This window comes from Medicago sativa, chromosome 7 (assembly GCF_051527215.1).
Source record: "Medicago sativa cultivar Bolivia chromosome 7, Bolivia_mono, whole genome shotgun sequence".
Classification (NCBI taxonomy): Eukaryota; Viridiplantae; Streptophyta; class Magnoliopsida; order Fabales; family Fabaceae; genus Medicago; species Medicago sativa.
In genome coordinates this window covers 30,121,995-30,134,574 of record NC_140755.1, presented here as the reverse complement: position 1 = coordinate 30,134,574, position 12,580 = coordinate 30,121,995, and the positions used below count along the sequence as shown (strand labels likewise).

The 12,580-nt window shown below is 33.8% G+C and overlaps 1 pseudogene; it reads left to right on the top strand.

Annotated features, from left to right (window-relative positions):
- Nucleotides 1-540: 540 nt before the first annotated feature.
- On the top strand, nucleotides 541-4,458 carry LOC146905507 (uncharacterized; annotated as a pseudogene).
- The last annotated feature ends 8,122 nt before the right edge of the window (nucleotides 4,459-12,580 follow it).

Sequence of the window (12,580 nt, the reverse complement as noted above, 5' to 3'; positions counted from 1 at the left end):
GATACGGACACCAGACACAACACTGGCGGGACATTAATGAGCTAAACTATCAATATCAATGTCGTGTCAGTCTTAGACACTGTACACGCTTTCCATCAGAAGTAGAAATAAAAAAAAAATTGGAAGAGAGGAAAAAAGTGAATAATTTTGATAAAACTAGTCTGAAAACTTTGTAAGGCTGAGTTGAGTCTTGTAGAGTGCAGCCTGTGAGATGTCGGCTCTCAGGGGCAGTTCTATGATAGGGATTGTGTATTATGGGAGACTTAAGTTCCACATCGAGTAGTATGGGATGCTCGGTGAAATATTTAAGTGACTTGATTCTTTTGACTTGATAGCTAGCTTTTAAAAGACAGCTCTCGAAATGTTTAGATCAGTGTTGTTAAAAACGTGGCTATATCAGTGCTATTGCATAGTATAGTTTCATTATATAGTACAAAATACTGTGAAATTGCGATGCTATAACATTGTTGCGTAGCAGAATTTGAACAAACATCTATTTTCCACGATCCACAATTGATAACACTGGTTTAAACTGCATAAATGGATGTCCCAGAAGATTCTTATATCTTGCAAAGGTGAATCTGTTTTTCACTTTCTTTTCTTTTTCTGCCCATCCATTTATTGCAGAGTTATACCAAAATGCATTGGATTTTATAAATTATTATGGCCTTTTGTTAGAAAAAAGAGATCACCGTGGGAAATTTTTGTTTGTATGCGAATTAAAATGACTGTTGAAAATGCACAAATTATTAAATTTGATATGACAATTGTTGTTTTGAATCGTGTCAGGTTCAAACAAAAATTTACTGTTACAGGTATAAAAACCATTCGCAGGCCTAAATCTAGTAGCTTAAACATTAAGAAAAGTTTATTTTTTAGTGGTGTTAGTGCTAAAAGCCCACAAGGTAAACCACAATGGTTTTTGTGGTGGGGTGTTTCTGTTATATGACGGGCTTCTTTGTGCGGAGTCTGAGTTTGCTGAAGATTGTTTTGTAGTTTGAGATTTGGCATTGTTGATCTTTTTAGTAAATAAGGCTATTATGTTGTTTCGAGTTCATGTTACTGATGCTTCCCATTGTTATAATCTGCAGCTAGAAAAATTTGAAGAACACCTGTTCTTAAGTTAATTTATCATCATCATTATTTTTTTTGAACAAGATTATCATTATCATTATTATTACAGTGGACATAACGTAGGGCCATTGTTAATGGAAGTTCCAGTCACTGTTCAAGCAAGTCGCTTATCCAAGAATAAAGTGGTTAGTGGCAGGTTATGTGGTAATGGGTCTGAAGGCAAAATACTGACTTCAGTTCTGGGGTCTGTGTTCTGTTTTGGAAGATTCTTCTTTATTGCAAAAGGTAAATACAGGCTTTCTGTTTTCTCAGTTATCCTCTGGCTCGTTTTCAATCGTTATGCGTAATGTTCATTTCCGTGTTTCCAAGCATGTTCTGAATTCTGATTCATAAGTATGTTGCTTCAATTTCTGAACAGATCGTAGCTTTCACGAAATATGTGGTGTAATTAACCCTCATGTTAACAGTTGATGCTTAGCCATTCTCGCAACTTGTTATATATGCTCCAACGGATCACAATTGTTCCATTTAATCCCAACATATTTCTTATGGTGTCAGTTCAAGTTTCTAATACATTTCTTGGTAATGCTTAATACACTGAAAAGCAAATCTCATTAATAACCACTAATGGTTCGGAGGGGGAGGTATGATATTGTTTGATTTGATCGATTTTTGAATTTGCATAATCTGTTACTCTTCTGATGTTTCTGTCATCAAATGCTTATTCTAAATTTTTCTGCCAAATCACTCTTCTGTCCACAAACTTAAACAAATCCGTCTATTTGCTGCATGCATGCTTGCTTTCCTCACGGATACTTTTCCTTGTGGTTTCCCCGTCGAAGTGCTTCAGTTAAAAAATGTGATATGCTGGCTAAAAGTAAGGACATAGACATTAATTTTAAGAAGTAAGAAGCAACATACCTAACTGACTGTATAAGCTTGCTGTTTATCAGAAAGACCTCTGGTTCTGTCTTACGCCTCTTAATGATTTCAGGTGTTTAAACTAATTTCTTGCACTACTCTTTAAAGCAGGATTAGGGTTAAATGCATTTGTGTCTTTTAGGTATAATAACAAAAATATAATGAATTTTTTGAAACCCAATCAATAGAAGGGCTTTACAGTCCTGTTGGTGCACTAAGCTATATGATGACCAAGTAAATGAATTATGTTTATGCTCTTTTGGGTTGTCTGTTAATCTTATTTATCTCTATTTTCCTTGTCATATTCAAGCATGAGGATTCAAGTTCATATTCCTTTAGACTGTCAATATTGGTAATGATGTTAGTACTTAGTACCACAGCCAGACATTCTCGTAAAGGAAGAATGGTTGTGAAAAATGATGGTGAAGTGGCATGGGACCCTATAGTTTTGGATTTAAGGACCGATGACCAGCTTTGCGAATTGGATAGGCTACATACTGAAGCTGCAGCTACCTCTACCCTTTCTAGCAATGTCAATATTGACAATATTCAAGAATATAGTGAAGGGCTTGATGCTGGACTATCTAGTCAACGTAGAACTATCCATGGAAGTTCAGACGGCATTGAGAAGAGAGGAGATTCAATTCATACATCTACTCTCAGAAATTTAACTTTGTTTATAGAAGATTCCCTTCCTTTGACACAAACATCAGTAGATTTATGTTCAAGTGCTTCTGAAAAGTTCTCCGATGGTGATGTGGTTGATAATTTTGACGACTTACCCATTTTAAATGAGTTGTCATGTGTTATATGTTGGACAGATTTCAGTTTAACAAGGGGGATTTTGGTGCGTGAACATCGGTTTTGTTTTTCATGCATCCAGGGTTGGGTGATTGCAGAGTATGCCTTTTCCAATATCTATTTATTATTATTATACATAAAAGCCTATTAATATATTAGTTGTCTTTTGCTGGCCATTTTCTTTTGAATGAATTTGAAAGTTGTGCTGCATGTTTTGTTATCCTTTCATTTTTACCAGAAAAACATAATTCATCTTTTATTAGACCATTAATAATTTGGTTTCTGATTTCTCATTGGGATTTTGAGGCCTTATTTTATTTGTTGAATTGAGTGGTTATACAAATACAATATATATATGAACTGTTATTCGTCTGAAGTTATGAAAACACACCTTCAATTTTGAAGTTGCTATCAAATTATGTAGTTATAGAGTATAGTCATAACTGGTTTTTAGATTTCTGACGTGCCATCACATCAGTTTTTGTCAAATAATTGCTTAAGTTTTCTTTGCAATGTTGATGGCACATGGACTTGGCCTTATTATATCTTCAATTATATAAGCTACTGCGCAAAATTCACCATCATGATGAAACTTACAAGACTTTCAAATAAAGATGAGCTTCTCATTTCAATTCATCTTCAACTGTGAAAAGATGATTTAACATTATAGCTTTATTTCATGTATATTTCTCCAACATAGTGCTAAAATGATTTTGTTGTAGCTGTAGTATTTTTGTTTATTTTAATTTTCCCTTGCACTAGGTTAGGGTTTATATATGGAACGTTGAATCGTTAATGCAGAACTCATTTGACAGTCTTGTATAGCTTTACTCTATACATGTCATTTTCAATGTTTCTTTCATTCTCATTTTTGTTTATCAATATTTATAGAAAGCAATGGGTTCAAACTGTCCCTTATGCAAGGCTAGTTTTACGATGATCATGAAAGTTGAGCATGCAGCCGCCACAGATCAAAAAGCATACTCCCAGACAATTTCATGTGATTACAATAGCTCAGGTGTTTTGATCAAGAATTTCCCGACAATAGCTTAGAGGTATGCTTATTCATATTAGACTAGATTCATCATTGCCTTTTACTTTTTTTTTTTAATATTCTCATACTAGTTTTAATATTCTCATCCTTGCCTAGAGAAAGAGGAAATAACCTAGAGAATTTTTCGTGATAATCCCTTAACTGCATTGCATTTCTCTCCAAGGAGAAGGAAATCACCTAGAGCATCTGCTGCTATTAAATCAATGTCTAACAATTTCTAACTACCCCAAAGATGTCTGCTATTCATGCATACTGTTAGATGATTTGTTTTATTTTGTTTTTTTGCTTATACAGTCCTCACAGACAGGAGCCTGTGTAATTTGCGGTGGTCGAGAGCCTGAGGATCTACTTGAGAATTGCAATGTTTGTTGAAGTCGAAGAATTCATTCGTATTGCATGGATCCTCCTTTATGACCTTGGACATGCAATTCCTGCAAGGAACTTCGAATAATTTATCGTAACCACTCATATTAATAAGCATTTTTGTATCTACTATTTCAAGTTTTCTTTTTACAATGGTGTAAGTTGACTATGATTTTCATTCTGAGAACAACGGACAAAGTAGTATACCGTGTGCATGCTAGTTTATAATGATATGATTGTAAAGAAACTGCTAACCAAGGACGGATCTATTCATATCACTATGGGCGCAAGTTTCCCCACTAATATTTCAATCATTATGTATATTATTTGACGGAAAAAAGAAAAAAGAAAAAGAGTTTAAAGATTGTAAGTAGACAGTGTAAAGAAACTATACACACTCCACAATTTTGACACATCATATTTCAATTTTGAAGTTAATATATAATTAAAAAAAGAAGAATAGAAAAGTCCAAACACATGAATACAGGATGAATTTAGTAACCTCTTTTTGTCATCGTGTTGCTTGCTTGCTTCCTCTCTTTTTTGGTATATGTCGTGCTTCTGGCTTGACACAGGCATGAAGCAACGGTGAATCCAAGTTTAAATTCAGTTCTTAAAAATGTCTTCAGGTAATAATAATGTCAATTTCCATACAGCTCTATTTAATTATCTAATGCAGACAATTCCAATGGTGAATCACAAGTAGAGCCTTTTCTTCAGAGCCGTATGAAGGAATGGATTTTAGATCCTTCGAAGATGCAAAAAATTACTATACGGGATATGAAAGGAACAAAGGTTGTAGCTTTCGCTTGGGACATATAACTAAATCAAGAACAAATGGATTGAAAATTGGTCAGGAGATTCTTTGTTCAAAGGAGGGGTTTCGAACAAATGAACCTTGAACAAAAAGCATTCTGCAACTTTTGCATACTTTTTAGGTCGAAATCCCTCTTTTGAACAAATGGACCTTGGTACAAAAATGATAGAACTTACAAAAATAATCACAATGCCTTTATGATCACAGTAAAAGAACAGAACTGAAGCTTCTAAGACTGAAATAGATACTCCACTGCCAAGGAAAAATTCTAGATCACCAAAACAACAATGACAAGATAATAGATATGTGAATAAATAACAATTCTGCTCCCTGAAGATCACAGTCTCTCACGATTCTGCGAAAAATTGACAGCAAAAAAACAACAGAGAAAATGCTAAAACTTCCTGGCCAATCAATTTATGCCAGACAAAACATGATACTTTTGTCGGAATCGATTTATGCAAGACCTTTCAACCATACTGGATTAGATGAATTCTGTGTTCTAGACGAAATGATCTTATAAGCCTCCTTAACAGAGTATTGAAGACTCCCACTAGCCCGCGTTTAGTTGACTAATATCATTCCACGAGTATAAAAGGAATGTTACTTTATAATATATCAAAGTAGGAATAAATGAGAATGTACGCTAACCTAGGTAACTTATGAAAGATTTTGTACGTGTTTGGTTGAGCGTTTGGCAGACACAGTCGTACATCCACGTACCTTTTTGCGGTGAAAACAAGAAACTAATATTAGTAGCTTTTGAAAAAACGCACATTTATTGTCTCTTGAACGCATAAGCAAACAGAGGCTTCTTTGGCATACTCAATCTATTCCTTATACTCATAATAACTATACATTTTCTCAAATTCTTAATATCTTAAATTATTCCATAAAAAAAAACTCAAGCTATTTATATCAAAAGGAATAAGTAAGGATGAGAAAGCAATAGTCGAACTTCTATGTGGATTCAATATGATAAAAGTTGACACAATATACAATTCTCAAAGAAATTAGTCTTATCTAAGAAATTTACTGGGACCAAACTAATTAGTAGGGGCTAAACTACATATGTTCTCATCCTTTTTTACAGCAGACTAAGTTAAACATAATCCTTCATTAACAACAGTGATAGTAAAGGAGGCTGATGTAATTAAAATAGTTTGGCTTCAGAAAGTTTAGGCACAGAAAATTTTGAACGTCATTGGTTCATTTATGAAGTTCTCTCAATTGCATGATAGAAATTAACACCGCAGATGATCGAAATCTAAGATATGAACACGCGGTTAAACTATTTTCAGTTCCTACTAATGTAATCAGATGACTAGAGAATTTCTTCCGTAAAGGAATGGATAATCAACTATTGCTTATAGCACATTACTTCCTATTGCCTAGGCTTTCATCGCCACTGATTTAAGCAATATCAAAACGCCACTGCCGCATCCTGCTATTTGTGGCAATGCTTTATGTATTAGGATAACTAAAGAGGCCTATGTCAGAGGTATTGAGGCATGGAAGCGTAATTTATGTGGACGGCTTGTGATGAACCAAAGGAGATAAGTCATATATGAATAAGGAAACAATGGCGAAGCTTCAGAAACAATGGACAACAATCGGTGAATGGAAGATGTTGTCTTTGGGAAGAGGGTATTTCGAATTCTCATTTGCTTCCTATGAAGATTTACGATCTTTTTAGGTTCTAAGTACAGTGAGTTTGAAACCAGATGTTCTTCGACTCTTTGAATGGACGAAGGACTTAAATGCACATACATGCCCAAGTGTGGATTTGATTGTTAGAACTACCACAAGAATACTGGAAGGATCGAATGCTATGTGAGATAGGAAGTGCAATAGGTACTCCGCTGATTATTGACAATACCACACAAAACCATGTTTTTGGACACTACGCTCAAGTCCTTGTGGATATGGATCTTTCATGGCATATTTTCCTTTAGATAATGGCTGAGAGAGAAGGTTTTGCATTTAGTGTTGAAGTTACCTATGAATGGCTCCCGGACTTCTGTTCGTATTGCAAGAATAATGGGCACAACGTAGCGAATTGTTGTTGGTTGCATCCGAATCAAAACAGTAATGTGGAGAAAGTTAATAATGGGAAAGGAACTAATAATGTGGAAAAAATTATCGCAAATAATGGTAAGAAACCAGAGATTCATCCGAAACAATCGACTCATGGTTGGCAAGCAAAGTAGATACCTCCTGGCATCGGTTCTTCTAAGGCTTTTGAGAGTCCAGCCATCTGCAAAAGCATTGTGGTACATACTGAAATCGTTGCAGGACAAACAAATAACGATACGCATGTAGAGCATGCAAAAGAGGTGCCAACCGAAAAATATCATGAGCAGACCAAGGTCACAATGATACAGTAAAAGCAATAAATTCAGATGAGCAAGCAGATAGCATTGTACGTGAAGAAAATAATGGATAAAGTGGGCCGGAAACACATGTTAATTTTGATGCAGTGCACGCTGAAGCTGAGTAGGCAGTGAATAATGAAAAGTCTGATTTAGTCGAGCCGCATATCCATGATGAGGCATCACTGATTTCCAATACCTCTTTTCAGTTGTCATTATACATAACGTAACTGATGAAATTGTGAGAACTAATTCGACAAATCAACCGATTCTGACTTTGGCTACGAAAATTGTAATTGATTTTAGTGATATTATATCCCAATGATCTAATTGATCCGAATTTACAAAAAGAAATGGATCTTGTCCAACACTTGCAGATTCAAGGTTAGACTGCGGAAGTGTCATTTACGCCTTATTTATCGAACAACCAGAAAAGAAAATTAGGAAGTCAGCCTATCAAACCCGCTCCAGGGGTCCTCCCTCCTAATTCTGTCTGTTCTCTTGTTTTCCGTGAAATTGTTGTGCCGATAAATTACTAGATGACAGTCACAACTCACAGCATCTCTAGAGTCATTTGGTTCGGCGCTTTACCTCGGTTTTTGTTGGAGGACTTCTCTCGAGATCGGATTGCATAATTATCGGTTTCCTTAGGCTGCTTTTCTTTTTGTTGTTGTTTCCTTTGCTTTTTGAGGGTTTGGTCTAGCCACCCTCTCGTACATAAATTTTTCCTTATTCAATAATATATACTACAAGGAAAAACAAGGCAGTTAGATGCCAACCTAGTCGGGATGTTTATGATTCTCCTTGATGTCTAACCTATCTCTTGACTTATCCGAAAAAAAAGACTCCTAATTAATTAGAAAGCAGAATATCAATAAATGTTGGCATAGCAATCTTTATAAGTGCATTAAAATTGAAAAATAGTTTGGATGACAGCAGCAAAAAGCAGCATTAGCAATGTTAAGTGATCCCAAATCATGCAGCGATTAATTTCAAGTTATGCTATCGCAATATTACTCAATAATTCGTAGCATTGCACGATTACTCAAATCTGCCGTAATTCATTTTCAAAAGCTTGAATGACAAACATAAAAAACACATTCTTTTAACAAAAATAATATAAAGAACACTACATGTCGAGGGAGGATTTATGATTTGGCTTCATATCGATAGTTCCTTCAACTCTTTTCAATCTATCAGTTTAGTCTATTTTTTATAAGATAGTTTAGTCTCTAAACTATCACTCTCTCCTATTTTAAAAGTTGTGGATGGATTGATAATAGTTGATCGACTATATATTATATTTTAATAGTACAACGACCAGATATAAGAGAGTGATAATTCACGGATTAACTACTCTTTCGAACACACCTTTTAATTTTGTTGAAATTTAAATGAGTCACACTAAATCATGTAGGGTCCACGTAAATTTAATGTGACCTAATTTTAGCCAATTAAAGACCAAAAAAAAAAAAGTATGTTTTGCAATTTGCAAAGAGTGTATTGCTAGCATAATTCTACACGTTTTGGATTGCTTTACTTTACAACCCCGAATAGATACAACAATTGCTACTGCACGTCATGTGTGCAAGTTTTTTCAATATAAATTATTGCCAAATAGTTGAAACGAGAATTTAAAACCTTGCTTATACACAATTTTATCATAATGTTAAAATGAAACTTTACCCTATCGATTGCATGCATTCGGGACACTTTTTTCCATACATGTCTGCAACTGATCGCAAACATTCTCTACAAAAGCTGCAAAATTTCCTACAACATAATTGAGATATAGTAACACTTGAAAACTATTACTAAATCAAGAAAAATGTTACTAATTAAATTTAGTAAAATTTGAACAATTGTTAGGTGAAGTCCATGTTACCAAAGAGCTTTAGTTACATGTTATAGTATTATCTGTAACTTTCAAAAAGTGTCGCAAAATTTTACACTATTGTAACATTTTTTTGTACCACCAGTAATAATAAAAAAATGTTACATTTATCATTTTTTAGAAGTTGTAAAAAGTGCCGCAAAATTGTATAGGCTAAAAAATTGTGAATCTACCCAAAAAACTTACTAATTTAGATTAGAAAAAGTGGATTGTCTACGGGAGTTTTTGCACTCAATCCACCACATTAAATCTAGAAATCATATAACAAGTGTTTTTTCATAATTCAAGTAAATCTCAATACTAAATTTGGATCAACATGTAGATCCACCATTTTGGATACAATTACAAGGAAATAAGATATCTTAACTAAGCCTAGTAATCACTTTTTCCACCAAAATTTTCAGAAAAAAAAAAACCTAGCCATGTGGGGATCTAAGCAAGCTAATGCAACAAAAATCTTCTTGACTTGCAACACCATCTTTCATAGATTAACTTGAAGCAACAAAAGTCTTCTAGCTGCAAGTATTTAGAAGGAATATGAGAACAAAAACAAAGTAAAAGTAAATTTTAGGTATAAATGATTGAACCAAATCCAATAATCACTAAAAAATTGAGTTATAAAGATGTAGTAGAATTTACCTTTACTAAAGATGAAGTAGGCAACAAAATCCTATTGATTTAAGTGTTGCTACTTTCTGAACAGAGGAAGGATCTAATATTGTTATATTATATAGGCTTAATTGGACATTTGGTCTCTAAATAATTATGCGTTTACATTTTGGTCCCATAAATCATAAAACCAACATTTTGGTCCCCTTGGTTCTGCTCTGTCAGTCAAATTGATCCCCTCCGTTAGTTTTTCAATGTCTAAAATTTTTGATATGATTTTAACCGTTTGATTGCATGTCCATTATACCTATAGTGAACCGTCAGCAGCTAATTTTTTTCGTTTGTCATCATCTTCTCTCTTCTTCTTCCTCAATCTATAAACATTTTTCCAGAATTATTTTTCTTCCAAAATACAAATTCAAAGAAACACAACATAACACACAAATTACAACAACCTTCAAGAAAAATTCACCACCATCATCTCATCACTACACATAAACAACAACCTTCATCACCACCATCATCTCATCACTAACTCCAGCAAAATAAAAAAACTCCAACAAAATCAAAAGGAAACTTTTTCAAAATCAAACTGAAACAAACAACAAGAAAATAGAATTCATCACAAAAACAACATTTCTTGAACAAAGCATGAAATGTTGATGAAGAGAGCCAGCGCCCAGAAAACATAATGAAAAGAAAACCCTTAAACGACTGCAAATAAAGAGATGAACGCGACTGGATACGCGGCGGCGCTGATGGTTGAACATGACCCATATGTCAAGGCTGGTTTAATATTAATGTACATCATTAAGTGTCATGATCCATTTTCATCATTTAATTTTCTGGTAATTTAAAGTAACGTTGAAGCATACCCATATGTTTGTTTTCTTCAAACTCAGACCCATTTGGTTTGTTGTTTGTTGGGGTTTTTATGGTAAAGTAGTAAGAATGGGAGGTTACATGTTTTTTGGTTGAAATTGGAACTCGGTTTTGATTTATTTTTCAGTTTTTGGAATGTGATTTGTTTGATTGATTTTTCAGTTTTTGGAATGTGATTTGAATTGAGTGTTTTTATATTTTGTGACTTTGTGTTTTTTGCTGCTGTACGAACACAGGGAGATGTTAGATCTGCGGGAGTGAGGGAAATTAAATTGAAGTGAAAAATCATAGGAAAAGCTGGATTTTCTTCCGTTGATGATGTTTGTTGATGTTGAATGTTATGGAATTGTTGCAGAATTGATTTTTTTTTTGGATTGGTGCAGAAATGTTGTTGTTTTGATTCTGAAAATGGTGTTGAATTGATGCAGAATTGATTTTTTATTTTATTTTATGAATGTTAGTGAAAATGGTATGAAGATGATGAAGAAGAGTGAGGAAGAGGATGAAGAAAAGGAGAATTAATTAGTTGTTGTTGACTCACCGTAAGATAAAATACACATGCGTAATCCAATGACCCTCCTTTTAAAAAAAATCAAACGGTTTAAATTAGAATAATTAATAGGATCTATGGTGGACCACTCTTAAAGTTGGTCCACAATAGACATTTGGGGGTTAAAGTTAACAGTCAGGACCTTTTTGACTGCCGGAGTAAAACCAAGAGGACCAAAATGCGGGTTTTACAATTTAGGGTTAATTATGTTTCTAGTCCCTATAAAATAGCGACCTTGTAAGTTTAGTCTCTACTTAATTTTAATAGCATTTTTAGTCCCCAATTTTGTTTTTCTGCACTGAGTATTAGTCCCTACTCAATTCAAATTTGTTTAATTTATGCTTAAACTCTTAAATTTTTGAACAATTTTTTGCAGACATGTTTAGAACATTACTAAAAGTTCGTCCGCAAAAAATTATCGCAAAATTTGATTTCTACATCCAGATTTTATTACTTTTTATCTTTAACTTTTGTCGTTTTAAAAAATTCATATTTAATTCATTTCATGTCAGAAAATTCTAAATTTTAGTAAACGAACCTTTCATAGTGTTCTAATCTTGTCTCAAAAAAATCGTTCAAAAATTTAAGAGTTTAAGGATAATTAATCAAACTTTGTTTTAGCAGGGACTAAAATTATAAGTAAATTTTTTTTATAGGGACTAAAAATGCTATTAAAATTAAGTAGGGACTAAACTTACAAGGTCGCTATTTTATAGGGACTAGAAACATAATTAACCCTACAATTTATGGGACCAAAACGTATGCATAATTATTTAGAGGACCAAATGTCCAATTAAGCCTATTATATAAAAGTAAAACCAATCCTACCAAACCCTAGGCACAAAAAACAGCTAGAATCACAATAACCACACAACATAACATACAAGCTACTCAAGTAGTGATCAAATATAGAAACCAGCCGAAAAGGAAAAGCATGATCGAAACAAACACCTCTGTTGAGTTGAACAAGACAACATACATGGATCGTGTTAAACTCTTGTTCAACAAGAACAACACACCCTCATTGCGAGCCACAAAGGGGTGACCCTTAGCATTAACCCCCTACACTATGTATTTTCCACATAGTTGGCAATTAGCATATTTGGCATCTAACTCTGATTTTGTAAAATTTTACCAAGATTTGATAATGCATTAATTATGTTGCTCATTGTTATAAATAGTAAATAGGGTTAAAACCCATGCCTACTAAGTGCAAGTAGCTTGATGACATGATCTCTATCCA